We start from the raw sequence: 19,260 nt of genomic DNA, 5'->3' as shown, positions 1-19,260 counted from the left end.
TTGGACAGTCCATGCTGCTAAGACTCAGAATGTCTTATCTAGACTGCAAACCAATTATCAGGAAAATGCACTGCCCCATGGAGACCAAGCTCTGTGCCACATGCTGGGGGAGGGACATCACAAAAACAAGACATTCCCTCTTGTTGAAGTTTTAAATTTGCACGTGACAGACAAAAACACTAAAAGCAACAACAGTCAATAAAACACACTCCTGAGAGGTAGGATATGTAGAAAAGATTATGCCCACCAAAGGAACTCAGAGAACAGAGCTATAACCATGGGCAAGGAACCAAGGACATTTTATCAATTAACCTGAGTTAGAGGATAAATGGAACCCTTGCATTGGCAGGGAAGAAGAAGTGAGAAGCGATGACCTTAGTTATGCACCACGTAACAATGTTGTAGTCAACCGCAGACCTTGTGGGTGATGGTGGTCCCATAAGGTTACATTGCTTGGTGACATTGTAGCCATCTTAGTTTGTATAAACACACACACACACACACACACACACACACAAAGCCATTCAGTGCTTCAGTCTCCAGGCTTTTCAGAATTGTTTCATGATGAGACAGCATGGCCAGCTATGAGAGTGCCCTGTGAAAACTGGTGACAGTCACTGATCCTAGCTGCTATTGAGTCACCCACCTGTCCCAACAGGGGTGAGGAACATTCCGGCACACCTTCACGCATCATGTCACAAAACTGAAATGCCCCAAAATGTGCCATGGAGCCAATGCCTCCCGTTGAACTTGTTCTTTCCCTTAGTAGATAGTAGTTTATTCAAAGAACAAATGGAAAACTATAAGCATTTAGAGGAGAAAAGAGAAAGTGGTGGAGTTAGGAAGGAAAAGGTGAGAAGGATGAAACAGAAATGGAAAGGGAGGAGGCAATGGTTCTCCGGCCCCAGAAGTGGCTAGAACTCCTGATCTACCACACCAACACCACTTTCCACCAAGCAGTCTTATCTGGATAGCTTCAAAATAACTACGCTTCAGGGTCATACGTCAGGCCAAAGAGCTGAGCAGAAATGAGCCCTCTGTCTCCTCAGCACACCCTGCACAGGGCACTTTGAAGCCATTCCAAATTCGGGACTAACACTGGTGGACCATCCTAAATTCACTTATCTTTCCTCCCCTAAAAACTGAAAACCGTGTCACTACAAGGTGTGACATGCACAGTCAGCCCTTGACCTGAGGGTTCCACATCTGCAAACTCTACCAACTATAGATGGAAAATATTTGGGGGTAAATTTTGTCTGTCCTGAACATGTGACGACACTTTCTCATCATGATTCCCTAAATAATGCAGTATCAAATTATTTCTGTAGCATTTATGTTGCATTATTGTAAGTAATGCAGAGATGACAAAATATGTGAAGGAATACACAAATATGCCATTTTATATACAAGGCTTGAGTATCTCCATGGATTTGGGTCTCCTTGGGGGTCCTGGAGCCAACCCCCCAGGATACTGAGATATGACTGTGGAAATCTTTTGGATGTAGCTGAAATTTTCTTTTGTGTCCATATTATATATATTATATTAGCCTTCTGAACACTTCAACAACATGAATGGTCTGATCCAGAATTACTGAAGACTAGTTTGTATTTGTCTTTCACAAAACATAATAAATATTACAAATTACTTTTAACAGTAGCAGATTTTGTGTTCTATACCCCAAGTGGCATCTAAAATCATTCACACATCACTTCACAACAAAATTGGGGTAATTATCTGGAAAAATCAGGTGAAAGAATTTAGAATCCTTTGATATTGTAAATGAGTGTCTTTTTAGAAAAACATGATAATAACTGTCCATATTCTCCACTTCACTTGCTGTGAACGTGCAAACTAGGACCAGGTTTACAAAACACATAGAAATCTCATTTCTCCAGATAGGAGGAATCATCTGTATACCTCTTTAGAGTCATGTGATAAGGAAGAATCTAGAAAAGGCTCACTCTTCATATTGCTTAAGTCTGAAAGTAAATTAACCTCTGGCCAGAATGTTCTATGATGGATAAAAATGTGATATAATAGCTGATAAAAGCAATAAGCAATGGCCAAGCAGAAAATATCCGCAATTGCTGAAACTGCTATTTTTGTCACTTCCTGTCTTTTCTGCCAAGTTCTCTTATATCTAAGTGCCCTGAATAGAGTACCGAAAATTTAAACATATGGAAATGTGTATTTATGTGTATTATGAAAGCATAATATAGGATAGACAAACAATAGGTCTTTTTTTGTGATAGGCATATGTGAATTGCCAGCATCACTACTCTTGTGCTTTGGGGCTATTATTAAATAAAATAAGGATTCATTAACCACAAGCACTATTTTGCCACAACAGTCGATCTGTATATCATTAAAATTTAAAAATCTGAGATGGCTACTAAGTGACTACCAGTATACAGGGCATGGACACACTGAACAAAGGGATGATTCACATCCCTAGTGAGTCAGCTCACAATTTCATCATGCTACTCAGAATGCTATACAATTTAAAACCTAGGATTTTTTTTTATTTCTGGAATTTTCTATTTAATAATTTTAGACTGTAATTGAATGAGAGTAACTAAAACCTTGGAAAGAGAAATGGCAGGAAAGGAGCCTCTTGTACTGTACTCCGGGCTTTTATAAAATGCTGCCAACATCTACTGTACTTGGGGGAGTACAGCTCTTTGCAGAGTTCAGCAGCGAATCGTGAAATCACTTGCCCAAGCTTACGGAGCTGGTAGGTGAGGAATCCACACTGAGTTTTCAAGAGCCACACTCCTAATCACTACACACACACAACCTTATTTCTGAACCAGCAGTGCTTTTAAAGGCAGAAATGGGAATGGACAAAGCACAATAAATATTTCCCTGCCTTTGTTTAGGCCATAATTGCCAATGCCTGTTGGCTGCTACCATAATCCCTTATTGCCAAGAGTCAGCACCATTTATGCCACCATGCCCCCTGCTGCAGAATGAGCTCCTAAAAGCCCATGCTGAGTGACATCACCTACCTGTTATTGATTTGTTGTTTTACCTGCCTTTAAAAAACTTCATAAGACTCTCTTACCCAGAACAAAGGTCTAACTACCTTGACCCTTAACATTTTGGCCAATACTATTTCAGACTCATCTATGACCTGTGAATCCTAAAGCTTTGGTTACAACCATCCTGGAGTGAAGCATTCACTCACTGGACATTGGTCAACTTTCCAAATGAGGAAATGGATGACATAGCAATGTATTGTAGGTGGCAAGTCTAATTGCAAATTTTTAAAATATTTATCTTCATATGTTTCCATTCACAGTGTAAAAATCTCATATTCTAGGAATCAGCAAAGAAGAGTAATGAAAGCCACCATTTCATACTACTGTCAGTTGTTCATGGAGCCCTGGAGGCCGGGAGCCACTCGGCCTCCGGGAGGCAAGGGAAGGGAATCAAGGCAGTGAGGAGACCTCAGAGCCCATTCCCCTTAATTCGTGCACATCTCCCCCTGCCACCCTATTATTCCATTATTAGGCTTCTGCTTGGTGAAAGAGTTCAGCTCCTCCCTACTCTGCAAAGATGTTCTTCATTACCCCAAAACCTAGAAGCTCCAAATTCCCTGGCTTCTCTAACACTCGCCTGCCTGGGCGGCTCTGCATGTTTCCTCCTGCAGAAACAGGGGTTGCATTCCCACAACGTTATTGAAAACAAACTCTGGTGCAAGAAACTTAAGACTGAGTTCATAAGATAATCATTTTACAAATAACATCTAAAAATTAGATTGTACCCCTTGAAGACAAATTAAGTCATATGACCAGACTCTGGAAATGCAAAAAAAAAAAAATGTCCTGGTATTTATTTTAGACAAGAGAGTTTCAACTTTTGGTTGTTTATTCTATAGTCCTAGCTGTAAAAAAATAAATAGATAAAATAAAATTAGTACAGCTACCTACCTACCTATCTACCTATCCATTGTCTAACATCTATCTATTTATCTACCTATCATCTATTCACCTATCAATTGAGCCATTATTTATCTATCTATCCAGCCATATATACATCTATTGATCTAATATCTATTATGTATGTATGTATGTATACATGTATGTATCTAGATTATATATATATATATATATATATATATATATATATATATATATATAGGCATGCATGTGTATGATGAGAGAGAATATACAAGTGCTAACATCAGTTACAACTGTAAACATCAGTGGAACTTAATGTATATTATTTTTTGGACAACTAAATGTAAACAGAAATTCCAATATTCTTTCTGCATCTCAGAGGTTAATTGTGTAAATGTCCTGAACATTGTCCTGAACCCAAGTAGAGACCACAGGTCTGTGTGAGCCGTAATAGCTCTTTGTATACTTGATCAGTTTAACTAGGAGAGTTAATTTATTTTTATCTTTAAAAGGTATAGTTTAGGCAGGCACAGTGACACAAACTTGTAATCCCAGTGGCTCAGGATGCTAAGGCAGGAGGATTGCGAGTTCAAAGCCAGCCTCAGCAAGGCGCTATGCAACTCAGTGAGACCCTGTCTCTAAACAAAGTACAAAATAGGGCTGAGGATGTGGCTCAGTGCCCCTGAGTTCAATCCCCAGTACCACCTCCCCAAATTTAAATAAATAAGTAAATAAATGGTATAACTTAGTGTCTCCCTTCTAGACTCTTAAATGTTTCTAAATTTTAACGATATCCATGCATCTTGTATTCTTTCAATTTCTTCTCACCTACTTGGATCATGATTGATTATATAGCCTTAATAGGTGTTTTTTAGTTCTTAACTCTTTTTTGACATCTGTACTGTGTTTTGAAATTGAACTTGTTTTTGTTTCAGAAGTTGCCTAAGCCTTGTGTGTTACCTAAAGGACAGCAGGAAAACCACCAACCCATCTGGTTTTTCTTCCACGACCAAGTGAAGTTAATGAGTCAGTGGGAAATCACATAAAGTTGGGCTTGGACTACATCAAGAATTGTGTTTATTCGAGGTACCATATGTTAGATGATGGATAGACTACATAGCCAAAGAATTTAAGATCCCCTTGAAAAGCTATACATCCTTTGAAGGCTGGTGTTCAAATCAGCTTTAAGAGAGAGAGAGAAAAAAATCACCTATTAAATCTATGTGAGAAATCTCTCTAGATTAAACTTTTAAGGAATTCTGTCTGGGCTCTGAGCTTACATCTTCTTTACATTTACACATGTCCCCCAAGTTATTCTACTTTTCAGTTTTCTACCTTGGATTCCAGGAGCCTTAACAACATTTGTAAGATACTAAATTTGCCATCTGCTCTTACTTTCTCAGGTGTCTGATATAACAAAAAGATTAATCATTTTAAATAGAGAATTTTAAACATCCTTTTCCCTTTTATGAATGTTCATGAGTGAATCCTTATTAAGACATGAAGGTAAGTATTCTACTTATTATTACATTTATTTTCTGTGCAATGAGAACAGATTGCCTGGATTTGGATCTATAGTAGTAACAGAAGCTTCAAGAATATCAGCTCTGCTATTGATTTCTAATAGGCCTGGCAAAGAACAAGCTGTTATCCATGCATGTGCCCCAGTTATTCCTCAAGACCCCAGGAAAATATGGCTCCAAATCAACCACTGGCTTTATTTCCAAAAATTTTAAGTCATTTTATTTTTTGCTGGAGATATTTCTGTTATTGAAACATCTTACTTACTTAAAAGGATTTTACTAAATTTCTATTTCTACACTAAGACAAAAATATTAAATCAGGGAAGAGACATACATAATAAATTCAAAGAATGCATATTTAGTGAATTACTCCTGCCAGTTCAGGAATTCCTGATGTGAGTCAGAGGATCAGCAAACTAAATCAATGCCGTCTCTCAAACCCCACAGAATATACATCCACAGAACTTTTGTTGTGGGGTTAAATGCAGTTGCAAATCATTTACAACCAGTTTTACATGTGTCCGTCTGGTTTAACCTCGTGTGTGTGTGTGTGTGTGTGTGTGTGTGTGTCTTAAATAACACAGCTTTCTATTAATTATTTTTTTAAACCTGATAAAAGAAATGGAGAGATCTGGGTACCACTGACATATATGGCAAAGGCTTGGAATGCCACCCTCCCACTATCCCCTTGCTGCAGTCCGGTGTGGCCACCGTGTTTTGTTCCCCACAGAGGCCACATTCTCCAGCATCATCTTCTCAACTCCTGAGAAGGATCAGCACACATGGGTTGCTCAGTGTGGATTGGCTGACTTAAGGTGATATATTTGGAAATAAGCATCATCTGAGAGAGTTATTATGAAATACTCCATTTGATAGGTTGGAAGGGATAAACTGATGATTCAGGAGACCCCTTGTTATGAGATTTTGATGGAGTCACTTAATCCCTCTATGTCTTGGTTCCCTTATTTGGAAAATCAGGATATCGGACTAATCTCACTATGCTGGATTATCCTGAGGATAAAAAGCAAAGAATATGGAACAACTTTTAAGGGTTAAAAGGTGAAACATTAAACAAATGGTTAAGCATAAATATGAGACAGTAGTCTTTGTTTTTGAACATCCTGCTAGAGAGAAGACATACCATATATGAGTATTAGGTGACCATATTAGTGACTCAGGGTTGCCATAACACAGTAATACAGGACTAGAGGTGCACCTCAGTGCAGAGTGCTTTCCTAGTTCCAGCACCTCAAACAAAAAGTACTATGGACTGAGTGACTTAAAAAAGATAAATCTGTTTTATCACCATTCTGGAGGCCAGAAGTCCAAAATCAAGTTGTATGCAGTGTGCTTTATCCCGAGGCCTCTCTCCTGGGCTTGCAGAACTCATCTTCTCCCTGTGTCATGACCCAGTCCTCCTTCTATACATACCTGTGTCCTAATTTCCTCTTTTTATTAAGGTATCAGTGAGAGTGGGCTTAAACGCATGCTAATGGCCTAATTGTAATGAAATTACCTCTTTAAAGACAGTAACTCCAGATACAGTCACATTCTGAAGTGCCAAGAGTTAGGACTTCTACTTAGGAAGCTCCTAACAGTGACTTGCTTAATTTTGCTTGATGAGGACTTGGCAGGTTTTTCATATTTCTGACGTGCCTCCTACACAGTCAGTCCTCTCCACAAATCCAGCCAGTTGTGAGGGTCCCCAGTTTTTTCCAACAGTAGGACATTGCATGAATGCAAGCACCATTAATAATGATAAGCGGAAGCAGTTCATACTTGGCAAATGGTGTTTGGCTCAAACAAGATTCAAATAGATAAAGAGGTTTTCACAGTGTTTTTAAAGTTATAAAAATATCAAATCAATATGATCTGGATGTATAGGAAGAAAATGTTAAACTACCCCTTCTGATGCTCCCAAGGTGACCAATACTGAGGAGTTTAGTGTATATTTTTCCTTATTAAAAATGCTTATGTATTCAAACCTATACTTAAATATATGCACATATGGAGACTCCATATGGAGGAATTTTCACACCCATTTTACTGTTATCAGTAACACATCATGCTATCTCATTTTCATGATGTAAATTCAGTGGAATTACAATTAACAGTTCAAGATTATATATAACCAACATATTTCGTTGGGTAGAGGTATGTGTGGTAAATAACATGCTTTCCATTTGCCTGTGATAGCAATAAGATCAAATTACTTTCTTTCTTTGTTCCCCAGACATTGTTAATATGTAACTGAATAGTTAATTTTACATGTCAGCTGCACTGGGCTAAGGGATGTCCAAATAGCTGATTTCTGGGTATGTCTATGAGGATGTTCTGAATCTGCTGACTCAACCAACCCTGGACTGAAAATATTTGAAGAAAAATAGTATAACTGCTGTTCACATGACATTAATATTATATTAGATAGCATAAATAATCTAGGTAATTTAAATCATATGAGAAGGTGTGTGATGGTTATATGCAAATTCTACACTATTTTATGTAGGGGTCTTGAGCATCGGTGGATTTTGGTGTCCAAAGGATGGCCTGGAAACAATCCCACATGGATAATGAGTCAATGCACCCAGATAGATAAATATAGATATAGATATAGATATTTCCTACTGGTTCTGTTTTTCTGAAGAACGAGGATTAATACAGTCACCCAATAGCCCTTTCCAGTGCCTGTCTCTCTTGCCATCCCCACAACATACAGGCAGGAACACACAAAATACAGTGCTGGACTCCTTTGCAGCTAGGAGTAGAGGTGGGACCTGATTCTCCAGAGAGAAGTGATGGAAGTTGGCTGTGATGTCCAAGAGAGATATCTCTCCTGCTAGAAAAAGGAAAGATGTCTGTGAATCCCCTTCCCTGTCATTGGGTAAATTCATCTGAGGCTGCTATGCATGGAGGAAAGGCCAAGAAAGTTACTTTGGCATCTAAAGAGACATGAAAATCCTGGATGAAGAATTCCCAGGAAGTGGTCTGCACTGAGATTAGGAACTTCTAGTCATCAAAATGCCCCCATGAGTGAAGACAATTTCAGACTTGGAGAAGATCTCTATCAATACACACAACCCACAGAGGAGTCAGAATAGAATACACTAAACTCCTACAAATACATCATGATAGAACAGACTTCACACAAGATCCTATCAATTTGGCTAATGAGCCTATGAAAAAGTGTTCAACACTCTTTATTATCAGAGAAATGCAGATTAAAACCACCATGAGCTCTATTATACACACACCAGAATGGTTAGGTTGAAAAAGCTGAAAATACCAAGTGTTGGCAGGTGGAACTTCATATGGTGTTGGTTGGAACGTAAATGGGTACAATCACTTTGAAAAACAATTTGTCAGCAACTACTAAAGATGAGCACATGTATCTTTCTGACTCAGTAACTGTGCTTTTAGATGCACACCTGGTAGATATAAAAATGTGTCCACACAAAACCTGAACATGAATGTTCATAGCAGCATTTTTCATAATAGCAAAGGCTAGAAATCCAAATATGCATCAATAATAAAAGAGAAAAACAAATCTCGATATATTCATACCATAAGTATTATATGACAAAACATGAAAAATCTAAAGAGACACGAAAGTTTTCCTGGATAAATCTTACAAATAAAATATTACACAAAAGAAGTCAGGTTTCAAATAATACCCATTCTAGAATTCCATTTATGTAAGAGTTTTGAAAGAGCACACTAATCTATGGTGTTAGAAGTCAAGGGAGGCTGGGGTGTGGCTCAGGGGTAAAGTATGTGCCTAGCATGACATGCTGGGTGCTACCCCCAGCACTGCAATAGAAAAAGGAGGAGGAAGGAGATGAGTCACTTGGGAGGAGGAATGAGAAAGGCTTCCGGGATGCTGACTTGAGTGGGTTCACTTCGTGAAAAGTCACTGAGCTGTGTATCATCCTTTGCTTCACTGTACATGTATAATAATTCAGCCCTAAATTTATTAATAAATAAACTATGCTTAAACATGAAGCAGGGGAAGTTTGGCATCCAAAGGAAGAATTCCCCATGCAAAATATTCGAACTTTCTCCCGTAAGACGTGAGGAGCTGTTGAAGATTCTGTATCAGAAGAGTAGGGAGATCCAGCCTGTACTACACATGGAAGGCATTGGAGTGGTGACAAAGGACAGCTAGGAGCCTGCTGCAGCTACAAGGTAGGAAAGAGAAATACCCATGCTCTGACACCGAGCTACACCCCCATTCCTGTGATGCACCTTAAAGACCCTTGGATGTGAAAATGAAATCATGCAAAGAGCTGAGAATAGAACTATGTTTTCTAGTGTGAGAACTGTCGGAATCAAAACAGTCGCTTATGCCAAGGCTTAAGATAAATAAATTGGAGAGTTGACGAAGGAGGTCTCTTGCATGCATGCCTGGTGCCAAGAACCATCACCCAAGACCCTAGCAGAACCACAACCTCACACAAAAGCCACCGCAGCCTGACACAGGAAACACCTACTTGTCCAACAACTGCCTATCCAGCCTTGGACTGACACCATCCTTGTTATTGCCTTTGTAGCCAAGGATAATCCACTCAAAACAACCTACTTGGAGATATGGGGTAGCTCTGTGGTAGGACACATACTTAGCATAGGCAAGGCCTTGGATTCAAACCCCACCACCAAAATAAGCAAGTGAATAAATTGATAGATAGATAACTATTTATGTGGGTTTGTCTGTGTGTCTTCTATTCTGTACCATTGGTCTACATGTCTATTTTGGTGCCAATACCATATACTGGAGAAAAGATAGCTATAAAAGGCTGAGAAATTTTGAAATTCAAATGGTACTATAAAATAGTTTTTAGGGTTTATATTGGACACATGCTTTAGAACTCAGTTGTCGTGATGTCTGCAACTTATTTAGAAAAACTAAAGTTAACAATGGGTAAATATAAGAGGCAAATAAATGTGTCTCATGTTCTTTCAACTGTAGTCTTAAGATTTTTTTAAGAGAAAGGAAGAAGAATTAAAAATACAACTTAGCTTTTTAAAATAAATTTAATTTAAAAGTCATAAAGGCCACATTGTCTAGAAATATTTCACGTAGCAAAATCTGTGTCTTAGTTCTGTGTTCTAAGTCAATGAAGGGAGGTGAACAGAAATGGGATCTGCTAGAGATGCTATCTGGGTGTTTGTTCCATTCAAAACTCACTTTATGCCTTGGGCTGGGCATGGTGTCATACCATGGTGACTTGGGAGGCAGAGGCAGGAGGATTGTAAGTTTGAGGCCAGCCTGGACAATTCAAAATAAAAAAATATAATGAACTGGGGGATATAGGTCAGTGGTAGAGCACCCCTGAGTTCAATCCCCAGTACTGGGGAAAAAAAAACAACTCAGGTTGAGACTTAGCCCTCAAGGAGTTATATGTTAACTGTATTTGGAAGTGAGGCCTTTGAGAGGTAATTAAGATTAGATGAATTCCACCTATGTATGATATATCAAAGTATTATAAGTGCATTCTACTGTCATGTATAACTAATTAAAACAAATAAAATTTAAAATAACATAAAATTCTTAACCCCCCCCCCCCAAAAAAAAAAAAAAGATTAGATGTGGTTGGCAACCCACTATCAGGTGCCCTCCTGCCCTGCAAGAGTTCTGTTTTCTATTCTTCATGCTTGAATAAACCATACTTCTTTTACACTTTTAAAAGATTAGATTGAGATCAAGAAGGAGAAGTCTCTACTTTGACATTGGTGTATATCAGAATCAGAAAAGCAGGAGAGACCCACCCAGAATACTCGATCTACCTTACCATGTGATGCCCTGTGCTTGGGATTCTGCAGAGAGTTCCCACCAGCAAGAAGGCCCTCACCAGATGTGGCTGGCCCCTTGACCTTGGATCCACAGGAGAGGAAACAACCGAAAAGGAGCCTGGCAAAGTTAGAATCCAAAGGGCATATGAGATTAAGTGTAACCCTGGTGTCTGACAAACCTGGACAACATCTTGGCTGTCATTGAACTCAGGGTATTTAACCACTGCACCACATCCCTAACTGTTTTTTATTTTGAGACAGGGTCTTGCTAAGTTGCTTAGAGCCTCACTAAGTTGATGAGACTGGCCTTGAACTTGCCATCTTTCTGCCTCAGTCTCCCAAACGGCTGGGCTTGCAGGTGTGCACCACCATGCCAGGCTCAGCTCTGTCACTTTTTATGTGTTCTTGTCTTTCTAAGTCTTGGTTTTCTTGTGTTTTAGTGACCAAGCAGTTTAGATGGTGCACTGAATAAATGGTAGCAATTTTTACTAATATTTTAATGGATATATTAGAAACATTCTTCATGAAGCTATATTATTTTTAAAGGCTTTACTGAACTAAGTTAAATAAGAATCTTCACTTTTTAAATAAGTAGCAAAAATGTTTTACCTGGGAGGGGAGGGACACAGATAAGTAGATAACCTGTCTCAAAATTTTCCTTAAAAATGAAAATTGTGGCCTATAATCCCAGTGACTTGGGAGGCTGAGGCAGGAGAATCACAAGTTTGAGGCCAGCCTCAAGCACTTAGTAAGGCCCAAGGCAACTTAGTGATATTCTGTCTCAAAATAAAAATTTTTAAAAAGGGCTGAGGATGTAGCTTAGTGGTAAAGCATCCCTGGATTCAACGCTGATTGATACCAAAACAAACAAACAAAAACAACAAACAAACAGTGGATCAGGGTTACAGTGGTAGGGCACATCTCCGGCCCTGGGTTTCATTCCCAGCACTGCAAAAATGAAATAAAATTAAAATTATATAAAATAAAAAGTGCCCAGCTTTTCATTAGACTTCAGATAGAAAGATACTGAGGAGATGATGAAAGCACCCAGAATATTCTCACTTGCCTTTAACCTCCCCATCATCGTTTTCTTAATTTTTTTTTTCTCCTTAACCTTTTTACCTTCAGTTCTGTTATATTTTTTGCTGAAGTGGGGAAACCCAAAAACCACATATGGCCATCCAGGTGTGGCTGGTTCATGCCTTTTTAACTGTGAGAGCCAATTCCTTAAAATAAACACCTCTCTCTCTGTCTCTCTCTCTCTCTCCCTCCCTCCCTCCCTCCCTCTCTCCTTCCTCGGTGAACCCCAACAGATCCACTGTGTTCTGTGACTCACCGGCTTATAGATGGCAGTCAACACCACAGATGTGGATAATGTCTTCCCAAGAGTGTGCGTCAAGAATGAAGAGGACAATGACTTGGATGGGGCCCAAAGAAATCCATATTTAGGATCAGGAAGAAGCCTATAAACAACATTTTAAAGGAGAGGCCAGAAAGGCCAGAGCAAAACCTAGAGACCTGTGCATCACACAGACTCAGGCAAGGCCCAACCCAGGGAGAAGAATGGAAGGAGACCCATCATAAAAAGGATCTGGACTTTTCTCCTGGCTAACTTCAGACACGCGTCAACTCGCTCCATCGGCCAGCTTAATTCGCATAGCTTCTCTCTATTTTTTTGAAAGTTCACTGCCCGGGAGAATCACAAGTCGAAATCAATCTTGCTTTTTAAAAATGCTGTCTGAAGCTTTTGCAGGGAGCTGATGCAGTGCTGAACTCTCACTGCACAGATGACTTAGAAACTGGGGAGATGCGGTCTTCACGGAAGGCCTGGCCGTGACCAGGGCTGGCAGCACTGAGGGCTGCAGGACAGACAGCAGCTCTTACATATGTAGGGAAATATGGTCTTGATACTGAACCTCATGAAGTGTCCTTGCTGACGTGGCTAGCCTGATTCCAGGGGTTAGGGTTTAGCTGGGAGGTACCCCTCAAAGCTCAGGTGAGACAATGCAAGAAAGTTCAGAGGTTATAACTGGGTGATGAGAGCCTTGACCTGATCAGCGCATTGACCACCGAGAGGAATTAACCGGGTGGTGACTGTAGACAGGTAAGGCACGTCTGGAGGAGGTGGGCCCCTAGGAGCAAGGCTTTAGGGTATTTATTTTGTCCTTGTTGAGTAGAGCTCTCTCTCTCTCTCTCTCTCTCTCTCTCTCTCTCTCTCTCTCTCTGCTTTCTGGTACTGTGTCCTGAGCTGCTTTCCTCCTCCACACTCTTCTTCCATGATAGTCTGCCTCACCTCGGGCCCCAAAGAATGGAGTCAGCCGTCTATGGACCTAGACCTCTGAAACTGGGAGCCCCGAGATAAACGGTTCCTCTTCTAATTGTTCTTGTCAAGTTTTTTGGTCTCAGCAGGGAAAAAGCTGACTAGGGAAATTTTTCTATGTACCTTCTGAGTTATGGATAGATGAAGTAGAAGAAGAAATGAAATAGTTCCGTAAGGAGAAAAACAGATCAGTCCAGAAGGTAGAACATTCAATAAGACAATGGGCCCTACACTGCAAAAAGTTAGAATTCTATAAAGAGGTATATGGGTGCAAAGAAGGCAAATTTTCCCAGATTGAGTCAGGAGGATATAGAAAACCTAAACAGACCAATATCAATTGAGGAAATAGAAGAAACCATAAAAAGACTACCAACTAAGAAAAGCCCAGGTCCAGATGGGTATACAGCAGAATTTTACAAAACCTTTAAAGAAGAACTAATACCAATACTTTTCAAGCTACTTCAGGAAATAGAAAAGGAGGGAGAACTTCCAAATTCATTCTATGAGGCCAACATCACCCTGATACCTAAACCAGACAAAGACACTTCAAAGAAAGAAAACTACAGATCAATATCTCTAATGAACCTAGATGCAAAAATCCTCAATAAAATTCTGGCGAATCGGATACAAAAACATATCAAAAAAATTGTACACCATGATCAAGTAGGATTCATCCCTGTGATGCAAGGCTGGTTCAATATACGGAAATCAATAAATGTTATTCACCACATCAATAGACTTAAAAATAAGAACCATATGATCATCTCAATAGACGCGGAAAAAGCATTCGACAAAGTACAGCATCCCTTTATGTTCAAAGCTCTAGAAAAACTAGGGATAACAGGAACATACCTCAATATTGTAAAAGCAATCTATGCTAAGCCTCAGGCTAGCATCATTCTGAATGGAGAAAAACTGAAGGCATTCCCTCTAAAATCTGGAACAAGACAGGGATGCCCTCTCTCTCCACTTCTGTTCAACATAGTTCTCGAAACATTGGCCAGAGCAATTAGACAGACGAAAGAAATTAAAGGCATCAAAATAGGAAAAGAAGAACTTAAATTATCACTATTTGCAGATGATATGATTCTATACCTAGCAGACCCAAAAGGCTCTACAAAGAAACTATTAGAGCTAATAAATGAATTCAGCAAAGTGGCAGGATATAAAATCAACACGCATAAATCAAAGGCATTCCTGTATATCAGCGACAAATCCTCTGAAATGGAAATGAGGACAACCACTCCATTCAAAATATCTTCAAAAAAAATAAAATACTTGGGAATCAACCTAACAAAAGAGGTGAAAGACTTATACAATGAAAACTACAGAACCCTAAAGAGAGAAATAGAAGAAGATCTTAGAAGATGGAAAAATATACCCTGTTCATGGATAGGCAGAACTAACATCATCAAAATGGCGATATTACCAAAAGTTCTCTATAGGTTTAATGCAATGCCAATCAAAATCCCAACGGCATTTCTTGTAGAAATAGAGAAAGCAATCATGAAATTCATATGGAAAAATAAAAGACCCAGAATAGCAAAAACAATGCTAAGCAGGAAGTGTGAATCAGGCGGTATAGCGATACCAGACTTCAAACTATACTACAGAGCAATAGTAACAAAAACAGCATGGTACTGGTACCAAAACAGATGGGTGGACCAATGGTACAGAATAGAGGACACAGAAACCAATCCACAAAACTACAACTTTCTTATATTTGATAAAGGGGCTAAAAACATGCAATGGAGGAAGGATAGCATCTTCAACAAATGGTGCTGGGAAAACTGGAAATCCATATGCAACAAAATGAAACTGAATCCCTTTCTCTCGCCATGCACAAAAGTGAATTCAAAATGGATCAAGGAGCTTGATATCAAATCAGAGACGCGCTGTCTGATAGAAGAAAAAGTTGGCTACGATCTACAGTCGGTGGGGTCGGGCTCCAAATTCCTCAATAGGACACCCATAGCACAAAAGTTAATAACTAGAATCAACAAATGGGACTTAATCAAACTAAAAAGTTTTTTCTCAGCAAAAGAAACAATAAGAGAGGTAAATAGGGAGCCTACACCCTGGGAACAAATCTTTACTCCTCACACTTCAGATAGAGCCCTAATATCCAGAGTATACAAAGAACTCAAAAAATTAGACAATAAGAGAACAAACAACCCAATCAACAAATGGGCCAAGGACCTGAACAGACACTTCTCAGAGGAGGACATACAGTCAATCAACAAGTACATGAAAAAATGTTCAACATCTCTAGCTGTCAGAGAAATGCAAATCAAAACCACCCTAAGATACCATCTCACTCCAGTAAGATTGGCAGCCATTAAGAAGTCAAACAACAACAAGTGCTGGCGAGGATGTGGGGAAAAGGGTACACTTGTACATTGCTGGTGGGACTGCAGATCGGTGCAGCCAATTTGGAAAGCAGTATGGAGATTTCTTGGAAAGTTGGGAATGGAGCCACCATTTGACCCAGCTATTCCCCTTCTTGGTCTATTCCCTAAAGACCTAAAAAGGGAATGCTACAGGGACACTGCTACATCGATGTTCATAGCAGCACAGTTCACAATAGCAAGACTGTGGAACCAACCTAGATGCCCTTCAATAGACGAATGGATAAAAAAAATGTGGCATTTATACACAATGGAGTATTACTCTGCATTAAAAAATGACAAAATCATAGAATTTACAGGGAAATGGATGGCATTAGAGCAGATTATGCTAAGTGAAGCTAGCCAATCCCTAAAAAACAAATGCCAAATGTCTTCTTTGATATAAGGAGAGTAACTAAGAACAGAGTAGGGACGAAGAGCAGGAGAAGAAGATTAACATTTAACAGGGATGAGAGGTGGGAGGGAAAGGGAGAGAGAAGGAAAATTGCATGGAAATGGAAGGAGACCCTCAGGGTTATACAGTGGAGGAGGTAGAGAGAGAGGAAGGGAGGGGAGGGGAGAGGTGGGGAGGGGGGAGGGTGGAGGATGGGAAAGGCAGCAGAGCACAACAGACACTAGTATGGCAATATGTAAATCAATGGATGTGTAACTGATGTGATTCTGCAATCTGGGTATGGAGTAAAGGTGGGAGTTCATAACCCACTTGAATCAAAGTGTGGAATATGATATGTCAAGAAATTTGTAATGTTTTGAACAACCCACAATAAAAAATTAAAAAAAAAAAAGAAGGCAAATTTTTTATTATGAGATTGTTCTAGACAATACAGTACAGAGTCTTTAACTGGATCCTGGTATTTACACACACACACACACAAAAAAAAAAAAAAAAACAAGTCTTGAGTTAATTGGAAAGGTATTTACACACACACACAAAAAAAAAAAAAAAAAAAAAAACAAGTCTTGAGTTAATTGAAAAGCCTAAGTATGACTTGATATTGGAGATTCTGGGAAATTGTTACTTTTCTTGTAATATGAGAATGACCGTGTAATTGTGTCATTCTAAAGGAAAAGTTCTTTTAAAAGATGCCCACAGGTTTGATGGCAAAAATGACATAATGTTTGCAATTCACATTGCAATTCTACAGGAGAAAAGGGAGACGTGTCTTATTTTATCAAGATGCACAACAAAATACTTTGGGGCAAAATATGCCTGCAGCTTATGTTCAGATATTTCAATGAAGCCTATGGGGCAGAAATAGACATTGCTAACATTCACCAATATCCGGGGCCCCTCTGTTTTCTGATACGCTTCTCCACATTCTGAAAGTTGCTACAGCAGCGGCCAGGCCTCAGCTGGACACGGAGCATAAGCAGAGAAGTGAGGACCGTCAGGGACCGTCGGGAGCCAGCTTCCCCTCCAGACTGCTCTCAGCTGAGGTCACACTGAACTCTGTGGCCTATTGTGCTGCTGATGCTACTGTCACAAGATAAAGGTCCCTGAGGGACCCTCTGGCCTCTCCATTTCCATTTCCTTCAGTTTGTCCCAGGGAAGAGAAGTGACCAGCGTGATGGGTCATTTGGAGCCAGCAGGACTAGCTTTGTGGCTTGCGGCTTTCCCTCACCCTCTTCGCTGGGATCTAGCTATCTGCAGAAGCAGGCAGGCCTCCGTGTTCCTCGGCACCTTGAGTCTTAGGCATCAGCTCCCCTCAAAGACGAGCAGGCGAATAGTTACAGCAGCTGTTGCTCTTGTCCTATCCTCAGTCACTGAGAAAGTGGGTGATTTTCTGGAGCCTGGTATGAGCAAGATAGCCAGCCCCCGATAGTCATAAACGTAATACAGGCAAACGTGAGATAACTCAAAAACGGATGTTGGCTTCCTCCCCTTCTCCAGCCCCATTTTTCAACAGGTTGGGGTGAGGGTAGCAGAGGGCAGTGAGAAGAGAAAAAAAACATGGAAAGGAGGAAGCTTAAGATGTGATCAGTAGCTAGAAAGCAGGTAGCTTGGTAGGCAGGCACAATTCCTAAGTTATGTTAGATACAGAAAAGTAATTAATAAGCGGAGCCTGTTGAACACCGATAGAAAGGAAAAGAAAAACTAAGAGACACCTAAAGTTCATGACTCTAAAGAGCAGAGGCACTTAAAGCTCTAAATATTCAGTGCCCATCTCTGACACCCTCTCTGGTTCTTTCTGATTTCCTTAGATCTGGTGTCTAAGAAATGCAAATAAAACCCCTGGCTGCTCATCAGGCTGATTGACAAGCCTTAGAAGGTCCAGCCGTCCTTGCCCTATCAGGCCCAGGCATCTGCTGTGATTGGACCCCCAGCTCAAATCTTGACTCTGAGTCCAAATGATGTCACCCACAGGGACAGCTGGTGTGACAAAAAAAGAAGACAGACATACCACAGGAATGACTGCTAGTACCCCATCCGTCAGCTAACTAACCCGATTTCTTTGCCACGGTGTCTCCCTGTGTGTTTTCAATTTGCTTAATAAACTGAGAGCTTGGAATGATTTAATTTGGCTGTCTGTGACCTCTGGGACTGGTTGGTTGGTGCTACCAAGTTGGTGATGCCCATGGAGAGAATCTCATATTAAGAGGAAAATGAGGCCACACTGCAGAAACACTCTCTAAAATCAAAGTCATATTTAAGAGGAAAACCTCCCACCTACAAGAAGACTGTGAAAAACTGAGCAGGAAAGGCATGGAGCCGGAGATTAAAAAACAAATCTAGGTCAAAATTCAGTGGAGGTCTAACCCAATCCATAGGGGAAAGAAAGCAAATAAAAAACCCAAAGAATAAGCAGGAGTGTACTAGCAGAGATCAGGCTAAGTCAGCAACTGCTCGACTTCAGGGAGCTCACCCTGGGGAATCTTTGTCTCCTTGCATCTCTGCCTGGAGAATATAAAGAAGAATATATTAAGGTTGACCAGTAAAACTTCTCAAAGTGTGAGAATACTACTCTGGATGTGTTATTCGACTTTTTTGTCACTGTGACGAAATACCTGAGAAAATCAACTTAAAGGAGGAAAGATTTATTTGGGCTCATAGTTTCAAATGTTTCCTTCCAAGGTAAGCTGGCCCCATTATTTCTGGGCTTGTGGTAAGGCACCACATCATGATGGGGAAGGCGTGGCAGAGCAAACGCTCACCTCATAGTGGCCAGGAATCAGAATGGAAGGGGCCAGGGACAAGACAAAGTCCCCAAGGACATGACCCCAGGGATCCACTCCCTTGAAACAGGTCCCTCCTCCTAAATCTGTCAGTGGATTCAACCAGGGAGGAGCTCAGAGCCTTTGGGATCCAATAGCTTCCCCA

The 19,260-nt window shown here is 40.1% G+C and overlaps 1 long non-coding RNA gene across 1 annotated transcript; it reads left to right on the top strand.

Moving 5' to 3' along the window:
• The first annotated feature begins 9,339 nt into the window (after positions 1-9,339).
• Positions 9,340-18,459, top strand: LOC114107926 (uncharacterized). The gene is made up of 3 exons (XR_004618827.2): positions 9,340-9,608; positions 12,527-13,317; positions 18,144-18,459. It is a non-coding gene; the product is annotated as an uncharacterized lncRNA (long non-coding RNA).
• The last annotated feature ends 801 nt before the right edge of the window (positions 18,460-19,260 follow it).

This window comes from Marmota flaviventris, chromosome 16, assembly GCF_047511675.1.
Source record: "Marmota flaviventris isolate mMarFla1 chromosome 16, mMarFla1.hap1, whole genome shotgun sequence".
NCBI classification, from domain to species: Eukaryota; Metazoa; Chordata; class Mammalia; order Rodentia; family Sciuridae; genus Marmota; species Marmota flaviventris.
This window is presented reverse-complemented; position numbering and strand designations above follow the sequence as displayed.